Below are 18,234 nucleotides of genomic sequence, written 5' to 3'. Positions count from 1 at the left end.
AATCTAATATCTTGATGTAAGCAGTATACATCATCATCCCAGGTCTCCTTCCGTCTCTTATCCCACTTTCATAAAGCTACCGTGACAAGAAGTAGCCCCTGGTGAGTCCTCTTGTACAGCCATGTGGTCTGAATTTAACCATCCTTTATCTCCCTCTCCCATCCGGCTTCCTTTCCTTACTCTCAGTCCTTGCTAAGTGGTTGCATGCGTACATGTGTCTTCAGAGTCCAGTCCACAGACCAGCAGAGATATTGCATTGCTGATATTCTGTTTTCTTATTATTTAATTATCCCAATGCCTCATTATTCCTGAAGCCTGACTCAGATATTTGCAGCGTTCCCTTTAAAATCTCCCCCCAAGGTGAGAAGGGTGGCTCATTTTCCTTTTTTTTTTTCCTTTTTTTTTTCCATGCGAGTGGCGTGAACGAAAGTCACGGCCAATTTCCCTTTTAACACGGACACGGGGAACAACAACAAGTACGAGCGCAACAAAACAGCCTTCAGTTTGCCGGAGCGAGATCTTTGATTTGGCATATCAAAGGGCGAGCGTGATCCCTGGGTTGCCGTGGTTCCCAAGGTCGGAAACACACAGACCTACTTCGCCGGATTCTGATTGGCTGGCTGCTTTAGTACTGCCTCACATTTGCCTAAGTGAGGCTCCATTAGAGTAAAGGTAGAAAGTGTGTTTTCCCCTTTAAACAAATAATCAAGTGCTTAAATTAATACGCTTCAGAGGGCTGTAAATTATGATGAAATAGCAAGCAATGCCTTAACTACCTTTTATTTGTTTATCACATTGGTGTAAATTGAATTTCCAATCAACAGCTCCCTTAAAAGATGAATTAATGGACCAAATGTAGTCAGATTTAGTGGTTAATGTTGAAATCCAAAACTTTAAGAGCAAAATTGGAGCTCTTTTAGGCCACAAATTGGCCAATAACTATGTTGTAGAGACTTCAAAACTAAGTACCACTTACTAACCAAAAGGCAAATATTACACCCGTATAGAAAATAATTCCATGCATCCTTAAGCACACGTTACTTTCAGCTGACTGGTTTATCAAAGCTTGATTCATGCAGGCAGAGCGAGAGGCTGATCCTCCGGCGGATTGACAAGGGAAAGTTGATATCATCCCCACAGTCGGGCTGAGCAGGGCCCAGAGGTTTCCCCTCATGGGGGGTCCTGAGAATGTCACTCTCACTTCCATACAGGAGACCCCTCCTCCTCCTCCTCATCTACCTCCTTCCTCCTACCATTATACTTTATCTCCAAATGTCACTGAGAGTAAAACCAATAGCACAGGGAGGATTTATCAAGGAGGCACTGTTCTCTTCTGGGTACGAGGTGTTAGATGGAAGCATGTCAACCTGATAGGGTGTTTTTAGCTCCATGTTCTGTCTGATTTATCACACAAGGAACTGCAGCAACTGAGTAGTGGTACCAAAATGAATCATATACATGTATATACAGTACTTTGTTAAAAAGAGGTCACATTTAACTTTAAGTTGTACATTTATTTTAAAAGACTGGTTCTTTATTTCCCTTTCAATGTAAATATGAGTCTTTATAATTTACTTTGCTGCTACCAGTGTTGGCAAAACCCCAAGGTATACTATTGGTCATGTTTTAGGCTTTACGTTTATCATTATGCCTATGATGAAAATGATTAACTACGGACATTAGTACCTTTAAACTGGAGTTTACTTTGGGTCACCTGTTCAACCTACAAAGCCATACTGATGAAAAAACAGCAATTAACAGTTGTCAATTCCAATTTAAGTCACTTTATATTTCATCAATTCTATGATGAAATACATAAATACACTTCCTAATATTGTTTCGGCCACTTTGCACATTAAATACAAGCTGTCTGTTGCAGTACAAGTATGATTACTGTCAGTGTATTTCCTCTGTTGGCTTTCCTCATTTTAACCTCAGCTTTATGAAATGTGACACTGTGAAAGTTTTTTTTTTTTTTTTTTTCACGACTCTCTACTTCAGTTGGAACAGTTGGATATGACGGATTTTGCCTGAAAGGCTACAAACACCTGGTGGTTATGGGTTTGGACAGCAGACATGTCATATTGACGGCTTCTCTCCCACTTCAGCGACACCCCTGAGCTCCGGCTTTTGTGGATTTTTTTAACACTCTGAAATTGTCAATCGAGTCAGTGGCCTGGACAAGCTCTTTCTTTGTGACGCGGGGGCTTTAAAATGGTGCCAACCAAGCAGCATGGACGAAGGATTTGAAAAAGGCACAATGAGCTGGAAAAAAAAAGAATCCTAGCTACCTGGGAAACAAAACCAGGGGCAGGCGAGAAAATGTTGAAGAAAGAGAAAAGGGGGGACTGGAGGGGGGGGTGGGGGGGTGGGACGCTCACTCCCTTCTATTCCCCAGCCAATTCTTGAGTCCTTGGAGTAAGCGGCAGGCATTTCTAGACTTGAGAGGAGTGACAGAGAGAAAGGCTAGGACAAAAAAAGAAAGAAAGTGAGAGCCCATCCGAAAAGAGGGGGAGAACAAGGGAGAAGAGAGTGGCAAGGGGGAGGGATGGAGGGAGAGCAACTTGAATCGTTGTCATCAGCTCCGTCACGTTGAATAGGCCTAATGAATGCAAGTGAGTGTTGAGGAGCCACGGCCGGCTATATCAAGGCAGGTAATACCGCCCAGATTTAATTGGGAGCAGGTATTGGAAGGGCTGTATTACTTTAATTGGGTAGGGGTTCTCTAAATGGAAAAGACAAAGTATAATGGCCAAATTGTGGTGCACAATAGCACTTAGCCCGGGATTGTATGCATTCGCTAATCTGCCCTGGAATGAGGCAATTCTGAACAATTTTCTCAGTGAAACCAGCTGCAGAAAGCTTGTCCCCCTTTTTTTTTTGTTCTCCCTTGGGAAAGTGTAAGATTGAAACAGAAAATACCTTTACCCGGGCAATCATTTGCCACGTGTGGAAAGCGGATACAGCAGTGAGTGGTGGAGGGAAAAAAAAAAGAGAAAGAAAAGGGAGAGAGAGAAAGGGGCATCTTTGTGGCGGGGGAGAATGGAAGGCGAAAGGAGATAAAGCGGGGCTCAAAGTGGGGCCTGTCACGGTCGCCAACGAGAGAATAAAGTGATGACATTTACAGTGACAGATGAGACTGCACGGGAGAACTGCCCACTATTTAGAGGGAGGAATCTGATATTTAACAGACATGGCCTCTGATAATTAACAGTGGACATGTATTTAGTGGTGGGCCTTGTCATTATTAATGACAAACGGAGATACTGATATCTGCACCATCTTAATGAAGAACATTCAGGCATGCCACAATCATGGGGAGAAGGATGCCATGCCTGAAGACTTGTTTGAGCAAATTGTGATTCATTCATTCTCAATGGATTTTCAGCTTTCAAGACATGAACTGAGGTCCTGAACATGTGCGGACAATATCCAAAGGGGCAGCATGTAACCTGCCGGTTTCCAAGAAGAAGTCCATTTCATTTCCCAATTGAGCTAATGGGTGAACTCAGCAGGTAATTGTAATCAAAAGACAGTATACAGCAAGTGATTGGGGTTGATGATGATGTTCAAAATGCATGGAAGTTGCAACCCAAGGGCTTACAATTGAAGTCAATATGCAGAATGTCAAACTTCTGGGGCCTTTCAAAACAATGGGTGGCGTCAAAATGGCTACATCCATTGTTTTATGCAATCTATGGTTGCAGAGTTTTGCTGCTTATTTAATTTTCTGCCTTTCTTCAGTTGCCTGTATTTTGTTTTCTACTCTTGCATCGGCTTCCTGGATACTTCCTCACGTTGTGTTCATTTCATTGCGACAACAGTTAGCATTGTAGCGGGCATATCGTCCTCCTGTAGGCTCTACCCTGGCGCCACCCTTCGCCTAAACCAAACACAGTTGTTCAGACGTGGAAAATAACCCACTCTGTGCTACAAAAGTGAGAGGCTCGAGTTCTTGCTTAAAACAGCTGAATTTGAGCTGAAATGAGCAAAGAAACCAAACCAGTTGTTAGAAAATGCACCAACTACAACCTCTGCTCTTGCTGGGTACAGGAAGTGCCTAGCAGCAAGCTGCCACATCATCCCAGCATGCATTGTACCAGTGCACTCAGTCTTGTGTATCTTATCACCAAGGGAAATGGAGGGAAGAGGAGCAAGCAGCGGAGAAGTCAAAGCCATGTTCGCTTCAAAAGAACTCTCTTCTGCTCCCACTTTTTGCCGGGAGTGTGGGGAAGGCAGGGGAGCTAAGTTGTACAGTAATTGTGCTGGTGAAGTGAGAATGATTGCTTTTTATTGTCCATTGTCCCCATAGGTTAGTGCAAGGAAGGTATTGTGTATCCTCATGGTGGATATGGGCGGGAGGGGGAAGGGAAAGCTCACAGTGGAGAGGGCCTCTCCTTCAGCCCAGGTGGGTTTCACCATTTAGCCTGAAAGCTGGCTGAGATAAGAGATAGCAGCCGGACACTGTGCTTGCTAAAAGGATGACCTGCTGGGCTGTCGCCTTGCTGCAATCCAGAACATTTATCTCCTAAAAGCGCATACATTCTCAAAGACTCAATGTAAAGTTTGGTGAATTGGGAGTACGTCGCTCTCCTTTTATTCGGCCTTCATCAAGCCCACACTGTAATGACTACATCCTGGTTTCTGCATTGTTAAAAAGAGAGGAAAAATAACCCAACAGCAGTATTGCCCCCAAGGACGCAAACCTCGGCATATTGTTTGAAGGCTAAATTGCTCCCTGCGAAATGCACCCTCTGCTTTATTGCAGGCGTCACTCCCATTAAATGTGTGGGTATTGTGTATGGATTACAATAGCTAAGAGGAACCCAGGGACAGCTTAACCGCTCAGAGAGAGTGAGAGGGAGAGTCTATAAAAAGCTCCAAGTGGCTGGAGGTTTTTGTCGGGAGACGCACGCTTTGCTTCCCCACCAGGTGAGGAGAGGAGGAGAAGGGCGTTTTAGGGAAGAAGTCCCTGTCATGAATATTACATGTGGCTGAGAGGAGTGAGTAGCCAACTCCAGAATAGTACATTTCTGTATATTAGATTACAGTACAGGGATTCCTTGGAGGGAAACTCTTGATTAACTTGTACCAAGTGTGTCTAGCAATTAGTTACACTCTGCAGTGGGTAATCCATCGGAATCAGAATGACTTAGTAATGATATGTAATTAAAAGATGAATGAATGTTACTCACGTGTAATACAAATTGGATCCGGAGCGCCCTTTGAAAATACACTGGACTTGAATGTATTAGACTAATACCCCAATGTATGAAATCCTTGATTTTACCTTTCTGCTGAAAACACTTGAACCCACCTCATGCCATTTTCAATGATGATGTCTTTTTTTTCAATCACACTGATTATAAATTCATGCTTTTTGTGCACTTATAGAACATGTGGTTTCAAAGTTGGATAATCTGCAGGTTGGGAAAAGAAACTGAAACAACCCTAACCCCCCCCCCATTGCTCCCAAAGCCTGTCCATTAATGTCTGGGGTGAATGCCACGTATAGAAAGTGATTGGTTGACTCAAAAACATTCATGATTTGGGCTGATGATCTACATGATATTAGTTAATGCTTCACAAAATTGGAATTGGCAGTGACTCCGTCTTTGTTAAAAGAACCCCAATTGTTGGGGGCCCAGGCCTTGGACGCACATCGTCAGGGTAGAGACGGTGGTAAAAGAGGTTGGGAGTTGGAGGAAAAATGGCTAGATATTGTCGTAAGGTATGTTGGAAATAGTTAAATTACATTACCCGACTGTCTGTGTGCGTATTTACGCAGATGTGGAGACGAGTCCATGCAAAATCTGTCTCTTGCCTGACTCCTTGGCTTTCAAAACAAAGCCTTCCAATTTTCACAAGTTTCTCTCTCACAAACCACATCACACGTGTCGTTCTAGCACATGTTGCTTTCAATGAATTCTTTACAAATCAGGTATTTGTCACTTTTAATGAACATTACTTCACACCTGGCACGAGGACAATCTGCCGCACAGATGTACGTTATTTCGGCTCTACTGCTTGCTGCTTCTGTCTGGACCGAAGATTCAAAAAGGTGTTATTTTGTTGGAGATATATTTTTAACACCATCAGACCTTCAAAAGGCCGAGAAGATGTAAGAGAAGTGGAATGGAAGAAAACAGTCACTCTATCATATTCATCGGGTAGAAATGTAATTAACTGCAAATGAACCGGCGCCTGATACTTCAAAATGCAACCAAAGCAGCACTTTGAAAATGTCTCTCTTTGTTATCTGCTCTTTCAACAAATAGCCATCTTTTTTGTTGATTATCTCTTTAAAAAAGTATTTACACAAACTATTTATTCAATTCATCTTTAAAAAGACAAAACATTTGCTTTTAAATACACATATTTTAATCTGATTTTAGCATCTGATTGAAGCAACAGAAAAACATGCCAACAACAAAACAGAACTCAGTTGTCCTACTTTATGGCTCCCTTTACAAATTAGGGCTACATTTTGTCTTGAGTTAAATATCTCCCAAAGTGTTGGATGGGTTGCTGTTAAATCTCGTGCAAACGTTTAATTCTAATAACTTCATTGACCCCTTGACTTACAAGATGCATTTTTAACATTGCTATGAAATGTATCGATAACGTTGTTACATTGGGACACGTACATGCCATCAGGACATTTTTCAGTTTTGAATGACATATCCTGACAACAGCCAGACTGACTTTCAGTTTAGTGAAATATTTAAACATTTTCTTGGTGGATTGGAGATATCATTTGGTACAGACATTCACACCCCCCAGAAGGTCTTAATCAATTGTTGATACAAGTGTGACTATTTCCACCGCAAGGTCGATTTCTTGTTTTTCCCCAAATTCCCCTGATGTGCTCGATGGATTTGCACAAGATCAGAAAGTCGTACCTCTTTTGGATGTTGTCCTAGCAGCGGCTTGAACCATCGTGAAAAATGAAAACTCAAATCTTTCCATAAGAAATAATTCTCAAGTTAGACAAACTTTTGACCTCAACTTGTGTATGTGTATTTCTATAGAAAGAGAATTGTGGTCAGGAGTGCTGCTAGTTTAGGTGTAGACCCATATCTGACTCAAAGAAAGGATCAATTATTGCACCATACATCTTTTTTTTTTTTTTACAGTAAAGCTGTAGGTGAACTTTCCTCTTTTCAAGCTAACTGTAAAAACCTTGTCCAGACCCACAACAGTGTACAGCATCTCTCAAAGCCCGCTCTGTTACGGGCATGGGAGTTTCCTCTTCTGAAACCAGAGGCTGAGTATAAACAGCGGACATCCATCCATCAGTATACAGCAGATGAATTGGTCTGAGTCTGTATTTTTTAGGGTTTTAGGAGGTCGGTGGTGGCAAAGCTGGGTCTTGGATTCAATGATAAAGTACGACAGGAAGATGGAAACAAATAGGACCAAGTGAGTAATCAAGAGCCCACTTCCTCCTTTACGTCTCCCACAACAGTAGAACTATTGCGCCGAGAGTGTATGCAGACGCTCCAGACTGGTTGTGAGGTAATGCGAGCTTGTTTTTAGGTCGGGGGTGTTGGTGGACGCGGGCTCTTGCAGTGTAATTTGTTCTGTCTGGCGGAGGTATGTTGTTGACCAGGATGGGGGCCTTTGTACACTTGCTCCCAGTATGATTCCAGTTTGGGGTTGCAAGGCCCCAGGTGCCGGTATTATACCCACATCCTTCTGCCATGTGAGCCCACCGAGGCCTCCACCGGTAGTCTTAAGTGTGAGATGCATAGATAAACACAATGTTTCCTTCACTCACAGTTAAACATTCTCTTTGACAAGTAAGAGAGGTATGTTTCCTCCTCCTCAGTCTCTGCAACCTGGACTATTTTCTTAAATCGTCTCTCTTCAGCCGGCTGCTGCCCGGGCCGCCCGCTGTCAGTTATTTCACAGTGACAGGGAGAGTTAGGCCGACATGTGTTAGCGCCGAACCCTCCCTGCAGTCGAGTCTGCCGGGGCTGCAGCTGATGACAACAGACAGCCAAGGTAGATCCGCGGCCGTGATAGAAGTCAATGGAGGATTTCTAGGCTTCTTGGTAGGTTTCATCAGGGGAGGATTTCTGGGTCCTTCAAAGTGTTACATCACTCCCACTGCAGTGATTTACAGATTTTGTGACTGTGCAGAGGTATGACTCCTGAAAATGTGAATGCTGCATCCATTAAAAGTACAGTTTTTGTGGTGGAATGCATATCTTAGAGTTATTCCAGTCATGCTTATAAAGTGGTATCGACAGATCCTTAGCTTAAACCTTAATTAATAAATTTTCTCTTTTTATGTAGTAATTTAGACCCACGAGATAACGGAACATAACCTAGTATTTCTAATGCCTTAGCGTTACCATTTTTACGTTGTCAGAACTAAACAGTTGTTTATGGGTCCTTGCTTAAAAGACTTGAGACACAGACAACTGGAAGTGAGACCTCATTGGACATCTTTGGATTACCCATGAGAAATTTGAACGTAAATGTTCCTCCTATACAAAAAGAACCATTTTAAGATGATTAAGAAAGGATAGTGTGCTGCTAGGAAAGGGTAGAGTGATAGCTTTTTCATTTAGCCCCGAGAGGGTTCTGACCTTTTGAGCTGTAATTTGCACACACAAAAAAAAAGAAGCTTTTTTGGAGGAAGTCAGTTCATTAAGTGGCCTTTAAAGATTTTCTGCATAGGGAACAGGTCCAGGTAGATGGATCGATTTAAAAAAAAAAAAAAGGATGCATATGCCTCCTACTTCCACCCAAACCATGATCCTGTGTTAAACCTAATTGAGCATGACATTACATTTGTGCAATGGCCCCTTTTCGGCGAGGCCTTAAAGTTATCAAAGTATTGGAAGGATATCACTTCACAGCATAGGAAGAGAAACCTTTTGAGTATTACAAGATACTCCTCAAAGAAACACTCTAAATTAAAGTAACTTTCTCCATCACTTGTGGCGGTTGGCGCCACATCCCTACAAGTACTGCCTTCTGCGTTTTCCTTTTGAACAGGTTTATTTACTCTCCCTCTGCCCCTCGTCTCTCTCAGCGAGGAGTGAAATCAAGCGTCCGCCGAGAATAATCAGACTCGTGTTTGTATACGTTTCAGCGAGCGTTCCTGGCAGTGCGTGTTTCATAGCTCGTTGGTTCTCCCTTCCTAATGTTGTTGTATGAATCACTGCTGTTCTGGTGCAGTTGCACAGTGGGCTCTTTGGGAATGTAGAGGAGGGGGTTTGAAGGTAGAAAGAAGCTTAAAAACCTTTTGGAGGCGACTGTCGAGTGGAGAGGATTGTGGTTGGACTGGGAGGCTCGCAGGTGTGTGTGTGTGTGTGTGTGGGAAAAGTTCAGTTTGACTTTCCCTGGATAAATAAAGGTTGAAAAGAAGAGGAGCAGGCAATGTGTGTGTGTGTGTGTCTGTATTTGAAGCGCTGCACCTTTGAAGGCGGCCTGCCTGTGAGCTGTCAGAGGGTCCCGGGATGGGAGGTTAAGTGCAGCTTTCACACACACACACACACTTTGTGAGGAATAGATGGAGAGGGCAGCGATGGTGGCCTGGTGCTTTGGGATGAACCAACCTAAATGTGTTTGTCTGTGAAGGTGGGGGGGCTGGGGTCGTCGCCCGCAGCAAGGTTAATGCAGGGGTCCTTCTCAACCAGCCGGCCCTGCTTTTTCTTTGTCCCTCTGTCTCAAAGAGCTGGATGTAAAGACCTACACACACACGCCCACGTGTGTGCGCACCATAGGTTCAAAGCTGAATCATCCATTTGAAGTGAAGGCCATTTTTCCAGGCTTCATTAAACCGGACATTCAGTTTCCAGTTTTCATGCGTCTCCACTGTCACTTCAAAACTTAATCCCAACTGATCAGGCAAAGCGTTCATTTTGTCACATGCCGTCCAACACGGCAGCACTTTCATGCCAACAAATTAATAAATGTAGGACTTCTTGTTTTCCCATGTCTGTTCCTTGCTTTGCATTTCCATAGGACGCCATGAAAGCTGATCAAAACTGTCTCTCTCGTAGCTTTTCATAGCACGGCAAAGAAGCAGACGTGACAATGAACTCGCGTACACACTGTTACGTCTTATCAACATCCAGTATTTGTCATGAAGCTATAAGCAGGGTGCATGTAAAATAAAGTCACCCCATCTCGTTGCCGTTAACAGCTCGTTCGTTGTGAAGTCCGTGCGCTTGCTCGGGAAATGACACACTCCTGATTGTCCCTGTGATTTGTGATATCATCGCTCTCGGTGCCTCGTCTTTTCCCCCTCCCTGTCAGTGTTCTGTATGTTGTGTGTGTGTGTGTGTGTGTGTGTGTGTGTTTCTTTGAGAGATGCTGAAACACAGCTGTTGGTGCCGTGCATGTCTGGATCCAATTAGTTTTCTTGGTTGTGTATCTCTCAGGATGGATGATTTGCAGTTATCACATTGTGTTGTTCTTTAGTGGATTTTCAGGTTTTCGTTGTGAAATCAGGTCTTTTCACGGCACTTCTGGAATCAATCGATTATTTTTCAACTTGGGGAAGGTAAAGGTTTTCTGAAACGCAAAAATGTTTGCCCTTTCACGAAGCACTCGCAGATCTCAGTTTTGTTTGGTCAATGTATTTATTGTTGGATTGCTAAAGCGCAGCCCAGCGGCATTTTCTGACCACTTCTCCTTTTTTTTTTTTGTGCGTCTTGTTTACTTCGACTTAACTTCTTCACGACACCAATAGTTGTCTTTCTAAACTTGGCCAACAAGGCTTGATTTCAGTGCTGCTGTTGTCCACCTGGAATCCTCACAAGTTAACTTTTTGACTGCAACATAAAAGTGTCCACTTCTTCATATGTGGTGTATACAGGAAAATGAGTTCTATCCGAAGACATAATTGCCGTCCAGTTGTGAAAGTATTCAATATGCCACCAAGCCTCTACTAGCCCCAATGTTGCTGATTTAATTTCTTTCCTCATCAGGCTCTTAATTATTCCGAATCAAACGGCTGTTATTCCTCTGATCTTCAGCAGTCAAACTGTTGTCAAAACTGCTCTGACATTTAAAAGTGACTTTCTCTCAAGTCGAAAACTTCTCTCACTTTCTTGCTGTCAATATGTCTCGGTATCGCGGTTGTCATTTTCCATCTTACCTGTAGGAGGACATCTGCTTTTTAGATGTTGGTCCAAAAAACATCATCAGCGTAAGTAGATTATAAAAATGTATGAAAGAGGTTGTTGGAAAGCTGGCAAAGTGATAAGATATAGAAAGCGGCGCAACTATGGGATCCTCCATTCCAGACGCTTGTTCCCTTTTACTCATCGAGGGACATCTTAAGTCTTAATCTGTGTAAAAAAAAGTACGTTTGTGAACATCCTTCTTCAGAGTTTGAAGTACATGTTGATAAATCTGATCTTCGTTTGTCGTCATGAATTTGACAAGGCGCTAACCGAGATCACCATGGGAGACAGAGTGCTGAGAGTGAGCAGTTGTCTGGACGGTTTCTGAGCATCACACCTTTACTGAAAGACAACCAGACTCATGACTTCTTGATGGATTCAGGTTTGATACTATGTCCACATTTCTTTAACCGATATAGTTCCTGACATTCAAGCCTTTTGTTGGTTGTGCCCCTGCAATTATTTTTAACCTGTTAGCTCCAGACATGTTGTTTTGTGTTGCTCCTTGAGAACTTCAGGGCCCTCGGGGGAACAGAAAACACAATCTAACACCTTGGAAGGGTGCTGAAACGGAGCGTCCATGAGTGCAAACTCTTTACCAAGGTCTCGGGAAAACTGACTTCTTTGTAAGCCAGGCTGGCTGCACCTTCATTTATGGTGGGCATAAAGACATCTAAAATATAAAAAAAGATTGAAACAAACAAAGTATCCAGAAAATAAAGAGCTTCTTTAAGAGCTGCTGCAACCTTGGCCTTTATGCGTCTTGTTTAGACGGTGCTTTTAGCATGATTTGCACCCTTTATGGATGTTCTATTCACAGAGATCAATCTCCCCACAAAGCCCTTTATTTAGCCATCGGGCCAGATTATGAAAAATGTATTCATTACAATAAGAGCCTTCTGGACGGCATCACGTCACTGGAACAGATCAAAATAGGAAATTTATTGGTGACACTGGTGCAGAATGGAGCTTTTCGCTGAAGATAAAGTTGCTCGCTGTGACCTTGATTGCATGAAACAACTCAAGTTTGTGAGTTATGGAAGTCTTGGTAGCACTCATGACATTAATCAGTAAACAGGCAACTTTTTCTGAATTGCTGGATAGATAACTTTGAAAAGGAGAAATGAAGTGATGACATGTTGACGTATTTGCATCAACTTTATCGCTCCAGATGATCGTCTAAGTGATGCAGGCGATGACTCAAACCTGTGGAAATAGCTGAAGTAATGTTTGTGGAGTCCTGGTTTAAAACCTAGGGCTTGTCATTTTTGGCTGCCGCCATCTTTGTGTCTTGACACCAGAAGTGAAAATATTTGGTCAACAGCAAAGATGTCAAGGATAGAGATTCATTCATTGCTCAGTCTGGTGCCTGGTGTGGTAGTGTCTTATCAATCAATCAGTGTCTTTTAGCAACAGGAGAAGTCGCACCCTGTTGGCCTTCAGAAAGAATGCAAGTTTAAGGCTTCACTTCTGAAACAGGGAGCCTACGACCAGTCCCTTATTGATACCCTGACTTCAGTGTTGGCCCAATACCAAGTACCTCCGATACCAGTGCACTGACTACTGACACTTTGAAAACTCTCTGCTGGCACTGGACTGTTGTTGTTTTTATTGACTAATCATGATTTATGTACAACCAGTTGGATTTGTTGGAAGTATTATGAAATCAGATTGCGTGTTGATTGGCATTCTTGCCAATATTTAGTTACCATATTTTCAGTGATAATTGAGGACGATACTGATACTGGTGTTATGTGACCAGTAAAAACAGCTAAACTTTCTTTTATATTAAACTGTGGGTTAATACCCTTAACACCCAACTTTTTCCTATTTCCCACCAGTTGATTAACAACTGCTTCAACTCTGGCATTTGATGGATCTTAATTCATACAAATAATGAATCCTTGCCAGTCCAACATTTCAAACCCTTTGCTTTGAACGCAGCATCTTCCAAACAACACGTTTACTTAGCGCGCCGACGCGCCCTCTTCTCATTTACAATGATTGATTAACGTTACAATTAAAATTCCTGGCTGAGATTGTTTTGATTAATATTCCCTTCTTGTCTTGAGGTTGCACACCACCCATGATGACACGGAAATAAATAAACACGCGGCGGAGCGGTGGCAGAATTCTCAGAGAGGCGAACAACATCTACCCACGATCTTTGGCGAGAGTGAGGGAGAGAGAGAGAGAGAGAGAGCACTTCCCATATTTCTGCCTCTGATTGACAAGGCTGACATATGGAATAGTTCACCTATTCCCCAGCGACAGGAAGATGGGGGAGAGCGCGGGGGGAGAGGCGGGTAAACTTGCCTGCGAGGCTGAGCACATTTTTTTTTTTTCTTTTTTTTTTGTTAGATTCAGTGCTTCTGATCAAAAGGACTCATATCTCCCCGACTAAATTTAGCACCAGTGGCAATTAGTGTTGGAGTCACACAGCCACTCCAGGAGCAGCTGACAAATAGTACCTTAACAAGTCGGAGATGTACGCCACAGTTTGATGGATTTGTGTGTGTACAGCTGAGGGGAACTTACACCAGTGTTTTTCTTTCCCTGTGCATGGTATGTGCATGTGATATCGCACAGTGTGTGTGTGTGTGTGTATTGCAGGGGAGTACGCAGTAAAAAATACATTCACCAGCTCTGGCTTGTCAATGTGCAGACAGGTTGTGCATCCATGACTTTCTTGCTGAAATATTTTTATTAGTAATGGTATGATTTTGTTATAATAACTTAAACAGTTTTCTGAAGAAATCAAGTCAGGCTTCTTTATTCTGAAGACATTTCTAGGGATTTTTTATTATTACTAACAAATATCCATCAATGACCGTATACTTCAGTCAATCTGATAAGTCAATGAACTAAAAACACCAATGAAACCTTTTTAAATCTCACTGACATCCTCACTGAATGAGAGGAAGAAGAAACAGGCGACGGCACACACACAAACACACAGTGCGTGGCAGATGGCTGAATAAGACGCCGCATTGCTAACAGAAAGCTTCCAATGACATCACGGCTCATTTGAGTCACTTCCCGGTTTAATACAGACACACGCATTGATATCCACAGAGCAGCGTTTCCTGTAAATTACCAAAACAACAACCGGGACAACAAACGGCAAAACGAAGACGTGGAAAAAGCAGGACTTCATTTATTTCCATCATCGCTCCTGATGCAATCTCCTTCTCCTTCTTCTTCTTCTTCTTCTTCTCTCACAACCAAAAAGCGTTGATTATTGCAACTATTTGTGCCCGTTTGTCTGGAAGAGACACTTTTTTAAGAATTGTTCCGAGCAAAGTCGATGAGCTTCCCTTACATCATCCAAACTTCCCCAGGAGAGTCTGTTGTCTGTTAGGTGTACACGCACACACATGCACACACACACATGGCTAGCCAACCTCCTGAGAGAGGAGGCAGCTAAGCGTCTCAGTAGAGGAAATGAGCTATCTGCTCCACTTCTCCCTGACACACACACACACACACACACATGCAGCTCCCCTTGACATTTTTAGACTATCTGTACTCCACGCAGATCTCCTGGTTGTTTGTATCTGTTTTTGCGAATACATTCATGCACATCTGGTTGTGTGTACATGCTCATATGTGTGTGTGTGTGTGTGTGTGCAGGAGTTTGACCTTAAGCTTCTCCTCCCTCTTTACACTGCCAGCTCTCGTGTACGTTTCCTGGGCCGCCAAGATATGAGAGGGGGGAAAATATCTGCTGACAGCCCATCACAGTTCACGGCTCTTTGTTTATCCATTAATAATTGAGCAGAGCTGAAGACAATACAAGGTGTTTGTGTGTGTGTGTGTGTGTGTGTGTTTGTTTGTGTGGATGTGTTTGGTGAGGGTGTGAGTATTTTTTGCGAGCGGGGATGTTTAGCTGAGGGCTGGAGGTGGGATGGAGGAGGGTGTCACTGAGGGAATTCACGGCTCGCATCGCAAGTTTGGGCTTAAACTGCAGCTTTTTCTCTCTCAAGTGCCTCCACAACACAGACGGAGTGAATATACACTTGTGCTGTTTGCCCACTTTTCTTTCAAAAGTGAGATAAAGAAGGATTTATTTTTCATCATTTAGGAAATATCTTAATATAAGAGACACTTGGCGTCTCAAATAAGTATTCTAATGATGTACAATTGTCCTTCAGTAGAATAAGAGGAGTTAGATGAGACATTTGGGTATGAACTATCAAGACTTTGGTTCCTTGTATGATCCACAAAACACTGGACTACACTTCCTATGATGCAGCCTGCCTCATCATTATCTTCATTGTTTAAAAGTAAATGAAAAGAACAACAACTTTGGCTCACTGAATCTCCTGCAGCGCCAGGAAATGACATCACACAGAGGATTGAGGATGTGTCCTTTCAATTAAAAATCCCCATGGTGCAATGCCTCTTTAAGATGGCCAACAGGAAGTCAGCAGTTCCTTAAAAAAAAATTTTTTTGATTCAGTAATTGAATTATTTTTGCGACACTTTCCAATTTCAGGAAAAGCACAAACTCAACGGGGAAATAATTAAGGAGTCTTCAGTTTCCTTTCCTCAAGACCGTTTCCCTACCCGTGTCCCCGGCTCACCCCAAATATGTGAATACATTAGAGGACGTTTCCAGGGTGACGCTGTCGACATGTCTTTCAAAAAAATAAAAAATGAGTCCAAGCCTGAGTTGATTAACTATTTTGAGTTCATATCTAAACCAGGGCTTCGTCTTTACCTCTCACTCCCCTCCTCTAATTATGTGGGCCTTTTTAGACATTTTCTCCCCACAGAGCGCTTGCTGCCAGAACAAAGTGGAAATCGTTTCCCCCTCGGAGGTGGCCCTTGAGTGAGAGTCTCCCAACGTCTCCGAGCGCGGCGAGTGCGAAGACTCGGGTCCTTCGGGGGCTTTCAGCGAAAAATAAGCTGTGCGAGGGGGCCGGGGTGGGATGTGAATTTACAAAATAAGTAAGGGACAAGGAGACGATGGTGTAATGAGGATTTCTGTCTTGATTGCTGGGGATGCCACCCCATCCAAATGTCTTCTCATGTATGATGGGAAAGTCAAATTAAAAATGGGAGCTTGTGATCAGAAAACACTGAAACAGTGGGAATGAATTCCCTCTGGTGTCGAGCAGTTTTGGTCCCAGAGAGTGTGGACCCTCCCCCTGTTTTCTGACAAGTAGTTAAGTGTTGATTAGCATAGCCCCCTTAGCTCGATCGCGAATGTTTCATTACAGTGGAATGTCACTCAGAGCGCTCGATGTACAACCTGCGATGTGAAAATGCATTTACCTGCTCTCTTTTAGTCTGCACTGTACAAACAGTGAGCCAGATGAAGTACCTCATCATTTAACAGGACGTACTTTCTCACAGTACTTCATGCTAGTAGCTTGCTAGCCTAGAAAGATTGAAAGTAAAAACCTAAGTCAGTATAAAGGACTGTAATAAAATAAACTTGAATGGCAGGACAATATTGAAGCTCCAGATATCAGTCCTGTAAAGAAAAAGCTCTCTTCTTTCTCTTCTTCAGCTACTCTTGCCTGTAAACATGGAGCTGCTGCTGCTGCTGTGACTGAGAGTGTCAACATTATAACGTGAGTGTCATGGGATACACAAAGTGCACAGCATAGTGATGTAAACCAGACAAATGGATGTATAGTTTTCTTTTTTTAAATCTGAAATGTGTTTCTTTAATGTCTTTTTGAGCCTCTTCTTCAACATATTGCTTCTATGTTTTAGAAAGTGTTGTCATTTTGTCTGTTTGACTACCTCCTGCTTTATGTCTCTCTGTTTATTTGTCTTATTTGTATCGTCTTTTTTTGCAGCTCTTCACACTGTCCATCACGTGTCTACTGAAGCCCACCCTCCTGCTCGCCCATCAACACGCCAACAGACAGTCGCACAATCCTCCGATGCCTCTTCCTTTGATATGGTAAAGCAATATTGCACTTCATCCCTCTTCTTTTTTTTTTTTTTTTACATTTGCCCATTTGTGAAAGAGATGCCATTAGCCGCCTGTTCTGCTCCTCTGGTGGAGGGGTGGGGGGGGGGAACTCCAAACGGAGAGTCTGCAGCGGCATCCTGCAACGCCTCATTAGTGCATTGCCTTCGAACAAACGTATCAACAATGTTCTGAGCTAATAAGCTTTTATATTCCCGGGCTATATGATGTAGAAAGAGGCAGAGCTGAAGGTCACGGGTGCGTTTGAACGCAGCAAGTGGCTCCGTGAGGGAATGATTTATCTGGAATTATTGCTGCGCTCTGCTCCGGAGAGTTGGCTATTGATGTGTGGGGTTGAAATGGCTTCTTCATGAGAGGGAGGGGAGGGCCTCAGTGGTGACACGCAGCGTATCCATCATCAGCTGGACACATGCTCCTCTTCTCTGGGCTTCATTTCATCCTGCCTGTCATCTGTTTCACACCTGAAGCACAAACACAGAACCAGTGTCACAGAAACAGGAAGACCTAAACATGAGAGAGTTGGAGTTTACCCCCTTTGTGGTTTTAATTTAGCCAAAAATCCTTTAGCCAACAACCTTCTAACTCATAAAAAACAATTGACCTGCTCTGGCTTCATGAAACTATTTGATCATTTATCCCAGAGAAAAAAGATGGAAAAGTCTGTGAAAGCAGCATCACATCATTACTGTAATTGTAAAGTAAAAATACACACATCCAAAGTAAATGTCCACATTTCTACGCCCATCTGTTCTGTTTTTATTGCACCTTTAATGTCTTTGCTCCTAACAAAGGCACACGATTGACATTGCGTAATGCTAACAATGTCACATTGAGATATTTCCTGGACATCTATAAAAGAGTCTTTGAGCCATCAGTAAATCAAAAGAATGAAAAAGTCAGGTTCAGGTTTTGATTCCCGAAGAATGAAAGAGCAAGGACATCTTTCTGAACCCCCCCCCGTTTTCCAGTGATGTGTATGAATGAAAACGCATCAAGAGGCGGAAGACTTAGTGGCTAGCTGTCCATTATTCACACTGTAATTTAAGCAAAGTATAACAACTGGAGAAAGTCTCTCTCTCTCTCTCTTGCTCTCCCTGCCTACACATTTAACCCCCCCCCAGCTGTAAGCAACAAGTC

General features: G+C 42.9%; 1 long non-coding RNA gene across 1 annotated transcript in view; it reads left to right on the top strand.

The window, feature by feature from the left end:
* LOC132959261 (uncharacterized) overlaps window positions 1-17,061 on the top strand; it is a 102,956-nt gene extending 85,895 nt beyond the window's left edge. The window contains exons 3-4 of the long non-coding RNA XR_009666957.1: window positions 16,666-16,729; window positions 16,961-17,061. This is a non-coding gene — a long non-coding RNA (uncharacterized LOC132959261). The remainder of the gene's footprint in view (window positions 1-16,665; window positions 16,730-16,960) is intronic.
* The last annotated feature ends 1,173 nt before the right edge of the window (window positions 17,062-18,234 follow it).

The sequence above is a fragment of the Labrus mixtus genome, chromosome 24, assembly GCF_963584025.1.
Source record: "Labrus mixtus chromosome 24, fLabMix1.1, whole genome shotgun sequence".
Classification (NCBI taxonomy): domain Eukaryota; kingdom Metazoa; phylum Chordata; class Actinopteri; order Labriformes; family Labridae; genus Labrus; species Labrus mixtus.
This window is presented reverse-complemented; position numbering and strand designations above follow the sequence as displayed.